General features: G+C 40.3%; 1 pseudogene; it reads left to right on the top strand.

Moving 5' to 3' along the window:
* Positions 1–14,068: 14,068 nt before the first annotated feature.
* LOC132436588 (heterogeneous nuclear ribonucleoprotein A1-like) lies at positions 14,069–15,077 on the top strand (annotated as a pseudogene).
* The last annotated feature ends 3,626 nt before the right edge of the window (positions 15,078–18,703 follow it).

Raw genomic sequence — 18,703 nt, 5'->3', positions numbered from 1 at the left:
AATACTCAAAAAGCCTATTTACAGAAAGATTCTTTTTGCCCTTTACTTGAAACGTTACTTCAGGTTTGCACGCTTACCAAAATGTCCGATTGACAGCATTTGTTAGGGGCCCTGTAACAAGAGTTTACTAAACTCCACACCATTAAGAAACAGCCACTTTCCTGACAAAGCCTCCATTAGCTGCTGTGTTAGTTCTCAAAGCTACTAGCTGATGCATCAAAATTTGAGGTTTTATTAAGGCTTGATTTTTCCCCACCTGAGCTTGGAACCAGTTGAAAGATAGATGAAGGGATCAGCCAGATAAGATTAAAGTATCTCCATTCACAGTCATAATGCCCTTTGGAGAATGCACATGCACCAGTTTGACTGAACTTGCTCCTGACTTTGCTGCAGCAACAGTGTCTTCTCCACTAAGCTTCCTACAGGGTGAACAGCCAGTCAAGAATGACCTCTCCACAGGCAGGCAGATCCGAAACAAGCAAAGAGAAGGGGCTAAGCCACTCATGTCCAGGTGCTTCCTCCACACCTGCCAGTCAGGGAGGTCATTCACTGTCCCTGGGAAGGAGCAGAGAGGAGATAGGGAAATCAGGGGTATTAAATCTAGGTGTTTTTCCATGCTCATGAAACATCAGGAGGGGGGAATAGTGTTCTCTTCTAACAGTAGAACAACCATAGAGAGATACAGGCTCACAGAGTGAGAACTCAGAACTCAAAGCCTGCAGTCAATGATCTAGAATAGATTGCGATTGACAAACTCTCTTAAAGGGACAGATAGTAAATATTTTAGGCTTGTGGGTCTTATGGTCTCTGTTGCAACTACTCAACTCTGCTGGTATAGCCTGAAAGCAATCACAGGGAAGATCTAAACAAATGGGCATGGTCGTGGGCCTACAAACTTTATTTTTAAAAACAAGTGGCTACTTAGGCTGTAGTTTGTTGACCCTGTGAGGGCTCTGGATGTTACCTCCATGCTGACTTAGAATACATGGAAGATTTTCTCATTAAGAACACAGATAGCAGAAGACCATACATATGCAATGCACAACCAAGACAAGAGATGCTGGACCAGACTGAGAATTTAACCTAATGGCGAGATCCAGAAGCGTACTTGAAGGTCAGTGACCACAAGTTGTTAAGAACGATCTTTAATTACTATAAGTTTTGTGAGTATGCGGACTATTGTCTGTTTGGTTCACTGCTATGTCCCCACCATACCACCAGTACCTAGATATACGTCCAGCATATTGAAAATGCTCAGGTTCTACTGTACCAATGAATTAGGAGTCATTTCAAACAACCAAAGTGAATAAGATAAAGCACCTAGGATAGTGCCAGGGGTTAAAATAAAAACATGCATCTAAATGGCAAATCAGAGAGACCTTCAAGATGGAGGAGGAGTAAGACGTGGAGATCACCTTTCTCCCCACAAACACATCAAAAATACATCTACACGTGGAACAACTCCTACAACACCTACTGAACGCTGGCAGGAGACCTCAGACCTCCCAAAAGGCAAGAAACCCCCCATGTACTTGAGTAGGGCAAAAGAAAAAAGAATAAACAGAGACAAAAGAATACGGATGGGACCTGCACCAGTGGGAGGGAGCTGTGAAGGAGGAAAGGTTTCCACACACTAGAAGCCCCTTCGCGGGCAGAGACTGCGGGTGGCGGAGGTGGGGAGCTTCGGGGCCTTGGAGGAGAGCACAGCAACAGGCGTGCAGAGGGCAAAGCGGAGAGATTCCCGCACAGAGGACCGGTGTTGACCAGCACTCACCAGCCCGAGAGGCTTCTCTGCTCACCCACCGGGGCGGGCGGGGGATGGGAGCTGAGGCTCGGGCTTCGGTCGGATCCCAGGGAGAGGACTGGGGTTGGCTGCGTGAACACAGTCTGAAGGGGGCTAGTGCGCCACAGCTAGCCAGGAGGGAGTCCAGACCTGCCTAAGAGGCAAGAGACCATTGTTTCAGTGTGCACGAGGAGAGGGGATTCACAGCACCGCCTAAACAAGCTCCAGAGACGGGCGCAAGCCGTGGCTATCAGCGCGGACCCCAGAGATGGGCATGGGACCCTCAGGCTGCTGCTGCCGCCACCAAGAAGCCTGTGAGCAAACACAGGTCACTATCCACACCTCCCCTCCCAGGAGCCTGTGCAGCCCACCATTTCCAGGGTCCTGTGATCCAGGGACAACTTCCCCAGGAGAACGCACGGTGCACCTCAGGCTGGTGCAACATCACACTTGCCTCTGCCGCTGCAGGCTAGCCCTGCATTCCATACCCCTCCCTCCACCACCACCACCACCACCACCCCGACCCGGCCTGAGTGAGCCAGAGCCCCTGAATCAGCTGCTACTTTAACCCCGTCCTGTCTGGGCAGGGAACAGATGCCAGAGGGTGACCTACAGGCAGAGGCGGGGCCAAATCCAAAGCTGAACCCCAGGAGCTGTGTGAACTAAGAAAAGAAAGGGAAATCCCTCCCAGCAGCCTCAGGAACAGAGGATTAAATCTCCACAATCAACCTGATGTACCCTACATCTGTGGAATACCTGAATAGACAATAAATCCTCCCAAAATTGACATGGTGGACTTTGGGAGCAATGATATATATATTTTTTTTTCCTTTTTCTCTTTTCTGTGAGTGTGTGTGTGTATACTTCTTTGTGTGATTTTGTCTGTATAGCCTTGCTTTTACCATTGTCCTAGCATTCTGTCTGTCCATTATTTTGTTTGTTTTTTTTAGTATAGTTTTTACTGCTTGTTATCATTGGTGGATTTGTTTCTTGGTATGGTGGCTCTCTTCTTTCTTCCCTTTCTTATTACTTTTTAATTTATTTTTAATAATTATTTTTTATTTTAATAACTTTATTTTATTTTATTTTACTTTTTCTTTCCTTCATTCATTTTTTCTCCCTTTTCCTCTGAGCCGTGTGGCCGACAGTGTCTTGGTGCTCCAGCCGGGTGTCAGAACTGTGCCTCTGAGATGGGAGAGCTGAGTTCACGACATTGATCCACCAGAGACCTCCTGGCTCCATGTAATATCAAACGGAGAAAGCTCTCCCAGAAATCTGCGTCTCAGTGCTAACATCAGATTCACACAAGGACGAGCAAGCTACAGTGCTGGACACCCTATACCAAACAACTAGCAAGACAGGAACACAGCACCACCCATTAGCAGAGAGGCTGCCCAAAATCATAATACGGTCACAGACACCTCAAAGCACACCACCAGATGCGGTCCTGCCCACCAGAAAGACAATAATCAGCCTCATCCACCAGAACACAGGCACTACCAGGAAGCTTACACAACCCACTGAACCAACCCTAGCCACTGGGGGCAGGCACCAAAAAAAAAAAACAGAAACTACAAACATTCAGCCTGCAAAAAGTATACCACAAACACAGTAAGTTAAGCAAACTGAGAAGACAGAGAAACACACAGCAGATGAACGAGCAAGGTAGAAACCCACCAGACCAAACAAATGAAGAGGAAATAGGCAGTCTACCTGAAAAAGAATTCAGAGTAATGATAGTAAAGATGATCCAGAATCTTTAAAATAGAATGGAGAAAATACAAGAAACATTTAACAAGGACCTAGTAGAACTAAAGAGCAAACAAACAATGATGAACAACACAATAAATGAAATTTTAAATTCTCTAGAAGGGATCAAAGCAGAATAACTGAGGCAGAAAAATGGATAAGTGACCTGGAAGATAAAATAGTGGAAATAACTACTGTAGAGCAGAATAAAGAAAAAAGAATGAAAAGAATTGAGAAAAGTCTAAGAAACCTCTGGGACAACATTAAATGCACCAACATTAGAATTATAGGTGTCCCAGAAGAGGAAGAGAAAAAGAAATGGACTGAGAAAATATTTGAAGAGATTTTACTGGAAAACTTCCCTAATATGGGAAAGGAAACAGTTAATCAAGTCCAGGAAGCACAGAGAGTCCCATACAGGATAAATCCAAGGAGAAACATGCCAAGACACATATTAATAAAACTATTAAGAATGAAACACAAAGAAAAAATATGAAAAGCAGAAAGGGAAAACAACAAATAACATACAAGGGAATCCCCATAAGGTTAACAGCTGATCTCAGCAGAAACTCCACAAACCAGAATGGAGTGGCAGGACATATTTAAAGTGATGAAAAGGAAAAACCTAGAACCAACATTATTCAACTCAGCAAGGATCTCATTCAGATTTGACAGAGAAATTAATACTTTACAGACAAGCAAAAGCTAAGAGAATTCAACACCACCAAACCAGCTTTACAACAAATGCTAAAGGGACTTCTCTAGGCAGGAAACACAAGAGAAGGAAAAAAACCTACAAAAACAACCCCAAAACAATTAAGAAAATGGTAATAGGACCATACATATCAATAATTACCCTAAATGTAAATGGATTAAATGCTCCAACCAAAAGACAAAGACTGCTGAAGGGATATAAAATGCAAGACCCATATATATGCGGTTTACAAGAGACCCACTTCAGACCTAGGAATACATACAGACTGAAAGTGAGGGGATGGAAAAAGATATTCCATGCAAATGGAAATCAAAACGAAGCTGGAGAAGCAATTCTCATATCAGACAAACTGGACTTTAAAATAAAGACTATTACAAGAGACACAGAAGGACACTACATAATGATCAAGGGATCAATCCAAGAAGAAGATATAACAATTGTAAATATTTATGCACCCAACATAGGAGCACCTCAATACATAAGGCAAATGCTGACAGCCATAAAAGGGGAAATCGACAGTAACACAATCATAGTAGGGGACTTTAACACCCCCTTTCACCAATGGAAGGATCAACCAAAGTGAAAATACATAAGGAAACACAAGCTTTAAATGATATATTAAACAAGATGGACTTAATTGATATTTATACAACATTCCATCCAAAAACAACAAAATACACTTACTTCTCAAGTGCTCATGGAACATTCTCCAGGATAGATCATATCTTGGGTCACAAATCAAATCTTGGTGAATTTAAGAAAATTGAAATTGTATCAGGTATCTTTTCCGACCACAACACTATGAGACTAGATATCAATTACAGGAAGAAAAATGTAAAAAATACAAGCACATGGAGGTTAAACAATACACTACCTAATAACCAAGAGATCACTGAAGAAATCAAATAGGAAATCAAAAAATACCTAGAAACAAATGACAATGAAAACACGATGACCCAAAACCTAAGGGATGCAGCAAAAGCAGTTCTAAGAGGGAAGTTTATAGCAATACAATCCTACCTGAAGAAACAAAAAACACCTCAAATAAATAACCTAACTTTATGCCTAAAGCAATTAGAGAATGAAGAACAAAAAAAAACACCCAAATTTCGCAGAAGGAAAGAAATCATCAAGATCAGATCAGAAATAACTGAAAAAGAAATGAAAAAACAATAGCAAAGATCAATACAACTAAAAGCTGGTTCTTTGAGAAAATAAACAAAATTGATAAACCACTAGCCAGACTCATCAAGAAAAAAACGGAGAAGACTCAAATCAACAGAATTAGAAATGGAAAAGGAGGAGTAACAACTAACACTACAGAAATACAAAGGATCATGAGAGATTACGACCAGCAACTATATGCCAATAAAATGGACAACCTGGAAGAAATGGACAAATTCTTAGAAGAGCACAACCTCCCCAGACTGAACCAGGAAGAAACAGAAAATATAAACAGATGATTCACAAGCGCTGAAATTAAGACTGTGATTAAAAATCTTCCAACAAACAAAAGCCCAGGACCAGATGGCTTCACAGGCGAATTCTTACAATCATTTAGAGAACAGCTAACACCTATCCTTCCAAACTCTTCCAAAATATAGCAGAGGGAGCAACACTCCCAAACTCATTCTATGAGACCACCATCACCCTGATACCAAAACCAGACAAAGATGTCGCAAAAAAAGAAAGCTACAGGCCAATATCACTGGTGAACATAGATGCAAAAATCCTCAACAAAATACTAGCAAACAGAATCCAACAGCACATTAAAAGGATCATACACCATGATCAAGTGGGGTTTATCCCAGGAATGTAAGGATTCTTCAATATATGTAAATCAATCAATGTGATACAGAATATTAACAAGTTGAAGGATAAAAACCATATGATCATCTCAATAGATGCAGAAAAAGCTTTGGACAAAATTCAACACCAATTTATGATAAAAACCCTTCAGAAAGTAGGCACAGAGGGAACTTACCTCAACATAATAAAGGCCATATATGACAAACCCACAGCCAACATCATCCTCAATGGTGAAAAACTGAAACCATTTCCATTAAATCAGGAACAAGACAAGATTGCCCACTCTCACCACTATTATTCAACATAGTTTGGGAAGTTTTAGCCACAGCAATCAGAGAAGAAAAAGAAATAAAAGGAATCCAAGTTGGAAAAGAAGTAAAGCTGTCTGTTTGCAGATGACATGATAATGTACATAGAGAATCCTAAAGATGCTACCAGAAAACTACTAGAGCTAATCAATGAATTTGGTAAAGTAGCAGGATACAAAATTAAAGCATAGAAGTCTCTTGAATTCCTATACACTAATGATGAAAAATCTGAAATAGAAATTAAGGAAACACTCCCATTTACCACTGCAACATAAAGAATAAAATACCTAGGAGTAAACCTACCTAAGGAGACAAAAGACCTGTATGCAGAAAACTATAAGACACTGATGAAAGACATTAAGGATGTTACAAACAGGTGGTGCGATATACCATGTTCTTGGACGACAAAGAAATCTACAGATTCAGTGCAATCCCTATCAAACTACCAGTTGCATTTTTCACAGAACAAGAACAAAAAGTTTCACAAGTTGTATGGAAACACAAAAGACCCCGAATAGCCAAAGGAATCTTGAGAAAGAAAAATGGAGCTAGAGGAATCAGGCTCCCTGACTTCAGTTTACACTACAAAGCTACAGTAATCAAGACGGTATGGTACTGGCACAAAAACAGAAATATAGATCAATGCAACAGGATAGAAAGCCCAGAGATAAACCCATGCACATATAGTCACCTTATCTTTGATAAAAGAGGCAAGAATATCCAATGGAGAAAAGACAGCCTCCTCAATAAGTGGTGCTGGGAAAACTGGACAGCTAGATGTCAGAGAATGAAATTAGAATACTCCCTAACACCATATACAAAAATAAACTTAAAATGGATTAAGGACCTAAATGTAAGGCCAGAGAGTATCAAACTCTTAGAGGAAAACATAGGCAGAACACTCTATGACATAAATCACAGCAAGATCCTTTTTGATCCACCTCCTAGAGAAATGGAAATAAAAACAAAAATAAACAAATGGGACCTAATGAAACGTCAAAGCTTTTGCACAGCAAAGGAAACCATAAAAAAGATGGAAAGACAACCCTCAGAATGGAGAAACTATTTGCAAATGAAGCAACTGACAAATGATTAATCTCCGAAATTTACAAGCAGCTCATGCAGCTCAATATCAAAAAAACCCAAACAATCCAATCCAAAAATGGGCAGAAGACCTAAATAGATATTTCTCCAAAGAAGATATACAGATTGCCAAAAAACACATGAAAGAATGCTCAACATCACTAATCATTAGAGAAATGCAAATCAAAACTACAATGAGTTATCACCTCACACCGGTCAGAATGGCCATCAAAAAATCCACAAACAATAAATGCTGGAGAGGGTGTGGAGAAAAGGGAACTCTCCTGCACTGTTGATGGGAATTGATACTGGAGAACAGTATGGAGGTTCCATAAGAAACTAAAAATAGAACTACCATATGACCCAGCAATCCCTCTACTGGGCATATACCCTGAGAAAACCATATTTCAAAAAGAGTCAGGTACCACAATGTTCATTGCAGCTCTATTTACAATAGCCACGACATGGAATCAACCTAAATGTCCATCTACCGATGATAGGATAAAGACAATGTGGAACATATATACAATGGAATATTACTCAGCCATAAAAAGAAATGAAACTGAACTATTTGTAGTGAGGTGGATGGACCTGGAGTCTGTCATACAGAGTGAAGTAAGTCAGAAAGAGAAAAACAAATACCGTATGCTGACACATATATATGGAATCTAAAAAAAAAAATGGTTCTGATGAACCTAGGGGCAGGACAGGAATAAAGATGCAGACATAGAGAATGGACTTGAGGACACAGGGAGGGGGAAGGGTAAGTTGGGACAAAGTGAGAGAGTAGCATTGACATATATACACTACCAAATGTAAAATAGATAGCTAGTGGGAAGCAGTTGCATAGCACAGGGAGATCAGCTTGGTGCTTTGTGACCACCTAAAGAGGTGGGACAGGGAGGGTGGGAGGGAGACTCAAGACGGAGGGGATATGGGGATAAAGGTATACATATAGCTGATTCACTCTGTTACACAGCAGAAACTAACACAACATTGTAAAGCAATTATACACCAATAAAGATGTTTTAAAAAATAATGCAATAATGTTTCACTTTCACATCTTTCAATAAAAATAATTGTAGTTTCTTCAAAAAAAAAATAAAGAAAATAGGTCAGTTGAAAATACATAAGCAGAAACAAAAAGAGCAAAGACAATGAAAAATACCGGAAAGGGTATTAGTGATATATAGCCTTTTTTAACTAAAAAAAATCCGTCATATATATAACTGAAGGCCCAGAAGGGGAAGAAAACAGGGCAGAAACAACATTTCAAGTTATAATGGTTGCAGATTGTCCAAGAAAAGGTTTTGATAGGGTTAGAGCTGCATGGTTTTTAAAAAAGTTTGAAGACAGTCAGAAAGGTACACGTGAAATGGCACATCTCAGGGAATAGAGGGAAAATGAAATTTACTGGAAGCTGTTATGGAGCTGATATTGGGATTGTAAGATCAAATCTCTCTGGAGTTCCCAGAGAAGGGCCACGATAAAACATTCATAGATGTGCCCTCACATCCACACATGGAAGTCCTGGTGTTTCAGTGTCTTTTTTTCACTCTGTTGGCCTAGAGTGGACAGCTCACTTTCAGTCATAATGCCAAGCTGGTGAGCAGTGACTTCCAGTCTCCTTTAAAGATTCTATCCCCGCACCTGATACATGGACCATGCAGATTCAACTCCTTTCAAAACCAGAGAGTCCTATCTCATTTCTGGCGCCTAGAAATCTCCCTATCTTGCTTTTAAACCTCTCTATGTCACTTATGGCTTAAATACACGTTCTAAAATATTTTACCCAGTATTTCTGTTTTTAGTGTGGGCAATCAGAATCAGGTAAGATCAATCTGCTATACTGATCAAAAGTCCAATTAGTGCTATAGCAATCTGATGAATAAAGATTTCTGAATGACTCTAAAGTGGCAAAGGATTGTGAAACCAGATAGGAAAATTACCAATGGGTCAGACATCCTTTTTAAGTGAAAACAGAGACATAGGAAACATGAATGAATGACTGAGATAATGTAGCATTTCTCCAGCCAAGGTGGAACATTAGATAAAGTGGCAAAGTTTCGTGAAGCATTTATGCGGACACAACAGGGTAAGGCTGGGTTTCATCCCACTTAATTTCAGGAGGGACTGCAAACATTCCGCATTCTACTCTCCCCCACCCTGAAACTACAAGCCATGGTTGGTTCCCAGATTGATTCTGAATTTTGCAGTCCCCTCTAAGGGGAAATATCCTATTTAGAAAGATGGAATCAGGCTTTTTACTCTTCTAGTCCCTTCTGAAGATTTAGAAGGGATGTTAATTTTGAGTGGCTAATGGCTTTTATAGGGTTTGTCACTTCTGAGTCCAGCTCTCAGTCCAGCTGTAACAGGTACATTTTGTCATTAAAATACTTAGTCATTAGCTGCTGTCCTCTTTCCACTATTATGAGTACCCATTGCCCATTCTCCCATCTTAAATGTAAAAATCTGCTTTTTGTTCATCAGGAGACATGATATATCTCATATCACTGTCCTTAGTGAGAGGTTTTTGCTTTCAGGGACTGAACATTAGCTGGAGTGTTTTCTACAACCTAGGTCTTATTTCCAGGAAAAAAAAAAAGAAAGAAAATTTTTCTAAGAGCATTTTAAATAGAATCTCTAGTTCTAAGTGAAGCAAAAGTGTGAAATTTTTACATTTATTGATTAGACTCTCAGGTCCTCACAAAGATGGAGCTACCAATTTCTGATCTTTCTACTCTGAAAGGCCAATTTATGCAACCCTAAAAAATGTAAAGTTTAACTTTGCAAGATATTCTTTTGTTAACTGGTATCTTCACTTTTTTCTTATTTTAAAATGATAGTTTCAAATTTTTCATAAACTCTTATAAAGTATTAAAAGTGGGTAAAAGCATGAAGGTTGGATATACATTTAGCCTTGGTGCAAATAATTTATTATAATGCAGATCGATAATCTTATATCAATGCTGGTTCCTCCTGTCAAAACCCTGGAACTGAAATCATATTTGGGACAGCAGACACGTCGGATATGTAAGAGCAGCATTTTGCTTTGTCTGCATCGGGCTGAGTACACAATGAGAATTTTGCAATTAGCACTGCTTCTGTACAAAAAAATATATGGAAGAATTTTGGAGTCTCACTAATTACCTGCGTGGAATCATCCCTTGGATGTTCCATTAGGTACTTGTGACATTTGGAAGTGATGGAAAGATCTCTTTCTCTCATGTTCTCCTTTCAATTCCCATCAAGAACAGTCTAGTTCAGGATAGGATTGCTTTTCTCTTGGGCCAGCATTTCCCAACTTTTTGAATTATAAACACTTTACATTCTAAATAATTTCTGTCTATCCCCATAAGAACTTTAAATAACCACTTTTCCTTTGCATATATTTTTATTTTAGATAAAGATATTGATTTTAATGCACTTAAAATTTCAAAATATGAAGACAAATCCTTACTTCTTACCATTTAACAAATGACCACTAAATTTATTTTAAGCTAATTCTTTAGGAGACAGCATGATTCAACCCAAATGTTTTTAAATGACATTATAATGCTCAACCGCTATACTGGCTATGTTGATAAGTAGTCTAAGATTGACAGAAAGGCTTGACCCAGCTACGACATGGATAAGTCAAACAGGGTTTCTATAGCAAAGGATATTGAAGGAAGCCAGGACAGTCAAGATACACAGTAATCACCAACACCCCCTAGCATAGGGTAGGGTCCCCACCTGGGAGCTCAGGTTTGCCGATATTTGACTGAGAGTCATATCACACCTTCTGGAAGATAACTATTTCCTCCAGGAAGATCAGGGCTGGCAGCATAGTCTACCACAGGTAGACTCACTGAGTGTGAACCTGGCCCACAGTGACCCCACGTCTCTCAAGTTTATCAACATACCGCATAAGACCACAAAGCACAGGACATAAAGTACTCTCAACCTAGTCTAATAGGGGCTGATCCAAGGGCATTTCTGAACTCAGTTCACGGGAACTGAATCAAAAGTCAGTTTCTCATTCATCTCTAGGAGTCCTGCTAACATTTCGGTTGGGAGCATATATTAAAATTGCATTGAAATTTGACTATGTGTTTCAATATTAACAATGGATTCTAAAATGCTTTCACTATTTGAAGTCCTTGCCTTTATAAAATTCAGCTGGATTACTTTTATATTTTTGAGTTTTGATTGTAAATAACAAGATGAAAGATAAATTCTCAGTATGCAATGGGCAAGTAACACACTTTGGCTGGAAACAGGCTCCATTCCCAACCAAGGAAATCATAAGAGGAATATGATCATTGCTATCTTTTTTTTTTTTTTACAAGATCTTGCTTTGCTATATAAGAATTTTCATTAGATGGTTGCCAAATTACAGATTTGTCACAAATTGTTTTAAACTAAATTGGAGATTTATTAGAATTTCACCCTCTTCATTAGATTCTTAAATGTCAATGTCAACATTCCTAATGCTTCATGACTGTAAACAATGGGCACATTATGTGTATAGATTAAACAATATATGATTAAATATGTAACAATTTTAAATTAAGTGATAAATTCCCATCCAACTTATAACTTCCACACGTGTATACTGGATAAACCGGAGGAGGCTTTCAAACTGATGCACTTTAAAAGGGAAAAATTCAAATAATTAGTTTATTCAGTGGAATATGAAAACACACTTCATTACCATCTTTAAGGATGAGCCCCTGTCTATCCTCTAATCAGTGGCCCTAAACTATCCCAACTGGCTCCTAACCTATTAACTTGTTCCCAATCCTTTCTCTGTGCAGCTCAATCTATATGACACAACCAGCCAATAACTCTGCTCATATCACTCTCTCTTCCAAAAACCTTCAATAATTTTCCTTTATCCTCCCCAGTTCCCTTATTCTTCTAATCCTGTCACGTAGAAACTATGTCCTACCCTAACTGGTCTACTGGCTGTTTCTTCCAGTAGTTTTAAGTGCACAATTCCTTGATTCTTTATGTCTTTTACTCTGTATAAATGCTTTCCTAAACATTGTTTACCCTGACGGTCCAAGTGCCTTTGCTCTTTTGCTGGATTCTCTATTTGGAATACCTTTTTCTAATCATCTCTGACTTTTGAACACCATGTGCTAAGGCACAGAGGCAAGAAACAAGAGGTACATGTAGGGGGCTGCCAAGTAGCTCAAGATGCAGGCAAAGTGGATGCTTACGAAGAGGGTACAGTGATGCCAGAACTGCAGACAGGGGTCAAAGGTGAGGAGCCTTGACACCATTTTAAGGACTTCCATCAGAAAACTGTGAGCCATGGAAGGTTTTTAAGCAGAGGAGTGGTATGATCAGATATGCATTTTAGAAAAGTCATTTTGGTTGCATTTAGCAAATAAGACTAGAGTTAGGAAGACAATCGGGAGATCAGTTTCAGTAGTGCAGGAAATAAATAGCAAGGACCTGAATCTAGGAGTGGCAGCATGGATGGATGGAAGGGTGGAGTCCAGAGATATCTGGGAGGTGGGGTCATTGACACCCATTAGCAGAGTTCTGACCTGTGAGACTAGAAGTGAAGAACAGCAGTTTGGGGTGCAGAGCAAGTTCATTTTGGATGCATTGAATCTAATACATGTATATTTAAAGAGATATGTGGTGTGGGCAGTGGAATAGGAAGAACAAAGGAAGATGGGGGAAATATAAACATGAAACAAGAGACATTTTGTGCTCTGATGATGACGATGCTGATAAACCTGGAGCATGATTAACACTTAACTCTCTGATTTCTCGCATTAAAGGGGAAAGAAAAACTGCAATAAGAGAGCAAGTTGTTTTGCAGCTGTTGAACAAACAATGAGCAAGACAGGTGCTCCTAAGGAAGTAAGAATTATTCCTATGGAACATTTCTGAAACACTTTGGCAAGGCAAAACGTATTGACCTTTCTCACAAAGCTATTTACGGGATCCCAGGTAACATTGTAAAGATATTTATACCCCAGCACATCCATTGTAAGTGCTGAGCTAGCTCTTGGTGCCAATTTTGGCCCTAACATAGCTTTATATCTTCAGAGGTATATTTAGAGGATATAATTTCTACATTTAACTATATGCACATTCCCAATTAGTAGCTAAATGTATATTTTAGGTGGGTTTTTTTTCTTCCCCAAATTAGTCTCTGTGTAACACGTGGATAAGGTCTTTTCAGAATGCCTCCCTCCCCTTTGCTATTCATTCATTTTTTCCTCAGGGAAGCCTGTTTTGAACCCCCCAACTAGGTCAGCACCCCAATGATACACTCTGATAAAACTGGGCACCTCTTCTTAGCACTTGACATAGATGTCATTGACTTCTATCTTATTGTATTTGATTAATACTGTTTTCCCGCTAATCTATAACTTCCAAAAGGCAGGGATCATGTTAGTTTTGCTTGTTATTTTATCTTTCAGGGCCTAGAATAGTATCTAGCACACAGTAGGTATTCATTAAAGAGTTGTAGAATTAATGTATAAAATAAAGAAGGATAAAAGAAATTAACATTAAAACTAGGCCTTTGGAGATACGTTCGGTAGATTACTCCTTTCTGCCCGTGGACACCGCCGAGTAAGCATCGTTGATGTCTGCCCTCGCTCCACTGCCGTCATGTCTAAGTCAGAGTCACCCAAAGAGCCCGAAGAGCTGCGGAAGCTCTTCATCAGAGGTCTGAGCTTTGAAACAACCGATGAGAGCCTGAGGAGCCGTTGTGAGCAGTGGGGAGCGCTCACAGATTGTGTGGTGATGAGGGATCCAAACACCAGGCGCTCCAGAGCCTTCGGGGTTGTCACATATGCCACTGTGGAGGAGGTGGATGCAGCCATGAAGGCAAGGCCACACGAGGTGGATGGAAGAGTTGTGGAACCAAAGAGGGCCGTCTCAAGAGAAGATTCTCAAAGACCCGGTGCCCACTTAACTGTGAAAAAGATTTTTGTTGGTGGCATTAAAGAAGACACTGAAGAACATCATCTAAGAGATTATTTTGAACAGTATGGGAAAATTGAAGTGATTGAAATCATGACTGATCGAGGCAGTGGCAAAAAGAGACGCTTTGCTTTCGTAACCTTTGATGACCATAACTCTGTAGACAAGATTGTCATTTAGAAATACCACACTGTGAATGGCCACAACTGTGAATTAAGGAAAGCCCTATCTAAGCAAGAGATGGCTAGTGCCTCATCCAGCCAAAGAGGTCAAAGTGGTTCTGGAAACTTTGGTGGTGGTCGTGGAGGTGGTTTTGGTGGGAATGGCAGCTTTGGTCATGGAGGAAACTTCAGTGGTCAAGGTGGCTTTGGTGGCAGCCCTGGTAGCGGTGGATATGGTGGCAGTGGGGATGGCTACAATGGATTTGGTAATGATGGAAGCAGTTTTGGAGGTGGTGGAATCTACAATGATTCTGGCAGTTACAACAATCAATCTTCAAATTTTGGACCCATGAAAGGAGGAAACTTTGGAGGCGGAAGTTCTGGCCCCTGTGGTGGTGGAGGCCAATACTTTGCCAAACCCCGAAACCGAGGTGGCTGTGGTGGTTCCAGCAGCAGCAGTAGCTGTGGCAGTGGCAGAAGGTTTTGATTACTGCCAGGAAACAAAGCTTAGCAGGAGAGGGGAGCCAGAGAAGTGACAGGGAAGCTACAGGTTACAACAGATTTGTGAGCTCAGCCAAGCACAGTGGTGGCAGGGCCCGGCTGCTACAAAGAAGACATGTTTTAGACAATACTCATGTGTATGGGCAAAAAGACTCGAGGACTGTATTTGTGACTAATTGTATAACAGGTTATTTTAGTTTCTTTTCTGTGGAAAGTATAAAGCATTCCAACAAAGGGTTTTAATGTAGATTTTTTTTTTTGCACCCATGCTGTTGATTGCTAAATGTAATAGTCTGATCATGACACTGAATAAATGTGTCTTTTTTTAAACAAAACAAAACAAACAAACAAAAAAACTAGGCCTTTGACTAAGTAGAGCCTTCCCTTCACTAATAGAAAATTCAGACAGGACCTCCAAGTCTGATGAAGGCATTCCTTAACAAGGCCCAGCAGAGAGTACTAGCACTTTCAATGGCAAAGCAAGGAGAAGATTGAATAATTGTTTAAATTTAAAATACATTTCACTGTCTTGTCTTCGCATATTATGTTCTGCCTGGAGGTCTGCACTGTGAGATTTTCATAATGAAAAAGGAGGAAATAGGTGTAATAGAATACACAGTGGCACAGAGACATGAACTCTTCACATTTGGCAGGTTGTGGAAGGAGTCTACGGTGAGTATAGCGGTGGGGGATAAATCTATAAGTTACACCTGAAATCAAGTTGAAGAGAGCCTTGAAGGCCACAAATCTGATTTTAATCAGAACATGCTGGGGCAGGGCAAGGTTGCGGGGGGGGGGGGGGGGGGGGGGGGGGGCAGTGGTGCTGAGGATTATGAACGCAAAATTTATACCAGTTACAGCTAGGTTTTAGAAAGCTGATTCTCAAAACAAAGTAGGGAATTGCTAAGAATCACAGAGAGGAAAATCTGTTAGGAAATTACTGATAATAGTTTATATCAGAGTCATCTAGGGTTTGAAATAAGGTAGTGGCCACGACAAAGAAAGAGAAAGAGCTTATATTATTCTTCTGAATGGTAGGTCATTAACTGTGATGCTGATTAAGGAGACAGAAGAGGTCTAGAGAGTGGGTAATGAGTTCAGTCTCATTACTCAGGGTTGTCCGTGTGAAAGATGTCTAGCAAGCAGCTGGAAACCACAGCTGGAGTCCTGAAGGGGGTTTGCCCAGGAGATGAAGATTGAGAAGGTGTAGATATGGAGGAGACGGTCAAGGAAGGTAGTCCAGAAAGCAAGAAAAATAAAACTTAGGAGAGTATACTGAAGAAAACCTACATTTAGAAGTGAGAGGAAGAAGAGAAGGACATAACATGCTTGTGAGAGAAACAGGAGTAATTGACACAGAAGTTAGACAGAGGGGTGTTTCAAGAAGCCAGTCTCTAAATGCTGCACAAAGGCAGAGAAAGGGATGAGTCATGACTTCAGGTTTGTGATCAGAAATGTGATGCAGGCTGATTAATGACTCCCACAGAGTCCAGGTGTGATTATGTTAAGGATCTGGGGGTGAGAAGATTCTCCTGGATCATCTGGGTGGGCCCTAAATGCAATCACAAGTATCTCTAGAGAAGGGAGGTGGAAGGAGAGTTGGCACAGAAAGTGACACAATAACCTCAGCAGAAGATGCTACGATGTGGGCTTTGAAGATGCAAGAAGGAGCCAGATGGCCACTAGGAGCTGAAAAAGGCAAGGAAATGGATTCTTCCCCGGATTCTCAGAGGGAGTGCGGTCCTGCCAACCCCTTGGTTTTAGCCCAGTTAACCTGATTTGAATGCCAGCCTCAAGAATTATAAGAGAATAAATTTACGTTGTTTTAAATCACCAAGTTTGTGGTTATTTGTTATAGCAGCCATAGGAAACTAATATAGAAGTGAGGGTAAAAACAATTTTTAAATGCATGAAAAGTGAGTGAAACATAAAGTGAAGGTAGACAGTATATATCATTATCTCAAAAAGGTTGTCAGTTAAACAAATGAGTGTTGAGACAACCTGAAGAGAAAACGGTTTCAAAAGAATTTGTGTGTGTGTGTACATATCCCCCAATATCCCCAAAATATAGGCTTAGAAGAAAGAATCAATGGAAAGTAGACAAAGAAGATGCAAGAGCAATGAGAAAATGGTTGATGGTCAAGGTCTTGTGGGAAGGGTGAAGAAACGGTAAGGGGCTAGACTTAGGGAAAAGCAGGAGGCCCTCATGGATTAGGAATATAAAACACCTGCACATCATGTACCTTAGCACTCATAAATATATGTTCAAGGATTATAAATTGCTCTTAATGTCAGCCCAACCAAAACATAAATAAATAGGTTAGGTCTGCTACATTACAAGATAGAAAGCATCTCATTGATTTAAAAATAATTCATATTTTGGGTTGTCCATATTACTAGTTATCCTCCCCAGTGTTGGTATTATAGACTTAAACCCACTTCCAAGTGACTAAAGGATAATACAATCCATAAAAATATTAATATTAGTTAAAATAAAATGTGTTATGATTATATTTTTTGAATTCTAAGAGCTTCAAGACTTAGAATTCATAATCAGTCATGCCTCAGAAGTGCTTTCTGTTCAAGACAATTATTTAAATCATCACTCTGAGTATTAAAAGGTATGTCACTACAATTTTTAAGAGCCAGACATGATCAAGACTCCAAGAGTTGCGTCATCCTCAGGGGAGAACTCTGGCCCAGCAATTTGCAAACTTACAAATTCAGAAGAACCTATCTCTTCAGCCTTACCTTCTCCTAAGGTTTCAGACCATTCCTAACAAGTTCTTTATTAGAAAATTCATTTCTTCATATTAAAAAAATCAGAAGAGTTATTGAGTTATGTTGTAAAAGGATTAATGCTACCGAGAAGTTGATGAGTTAAAACTCTCTATCCCATACCTGTAACTCACTGTTCAGTGACTGAGGGGGCTGTGTTACAAATGGCCTCTGGTGACCCATGCCTGGGAGCCTGAGAGCATAAGACAGGGCTAAACATAGGAGAAACGAGGATTTCCCTATTTCTAATGGCGAGGCTGTTAAGATGACAGGGAAAATGGGTATACACTGTGGCTTTCTGGAGAGCAGTTGCCCAAAGACAATTTGGCTGATGTCTTTCCCCACGGAGAAGGCTTGGGAGCCAGGGAATTGAGGGGACACTGTCTTCTGCACGTCTTTTAGACAGGTAGGTGGCTCCTCTTAGCTGTCACCTGCCAGAGTAGATGGACAAAGGGAATAACCCAGTGTGGGAAACAGGAAGACCATGACACTCATGGGTTGTCTTCTAAGTCCAGTATAAACCTGAGAAAGGGAGACAGCTGGCAGAACCCAGGTGCCTATATACCATGAACAGAATTTTTTTTCTTTTCTAATAAATAAGAAGAGTCCTCAGCATCTCTAGAAAGATCCACATCAGGAGGAGCATTTATTATGGTGGAAAATGAACCCCAGTGCAACCTGGAAAGGAAGGCATCTATGAACGGCAGTAGACCAAGTGGTGTACAGGTGATGCTGCAGGGGGAACCCACAGCTGATCTAACCAAGGCCCTGCCTTCAGCAATGTTAGAGAGAGAAGCACCCAGGAAGAGCAGCAGAGATGGTGAAAAACATGGGTAACTCGGTACCACTCTGAGTAAGTAATGAAGATCATGAACGCTGC

The sequence above is a fragment of the Delphinus delphis genome, chromosome 13 (genome assembly GCF_949987515.2).
Source record: "Delphinus delphis chromosome 13, mDelDel1.2, whole genome shotgun sequence".
NCBI classification, from domain to species: domain Eukaryota; kingdom Metazoa; phylum Chordata; class Mammalia; order Artiodactyla; family Delphinidae; genus Delphinus; species Delphinus delphis.
This window is presented reverse-complemented; position numbering and strand designations above follow the sequence as displayed.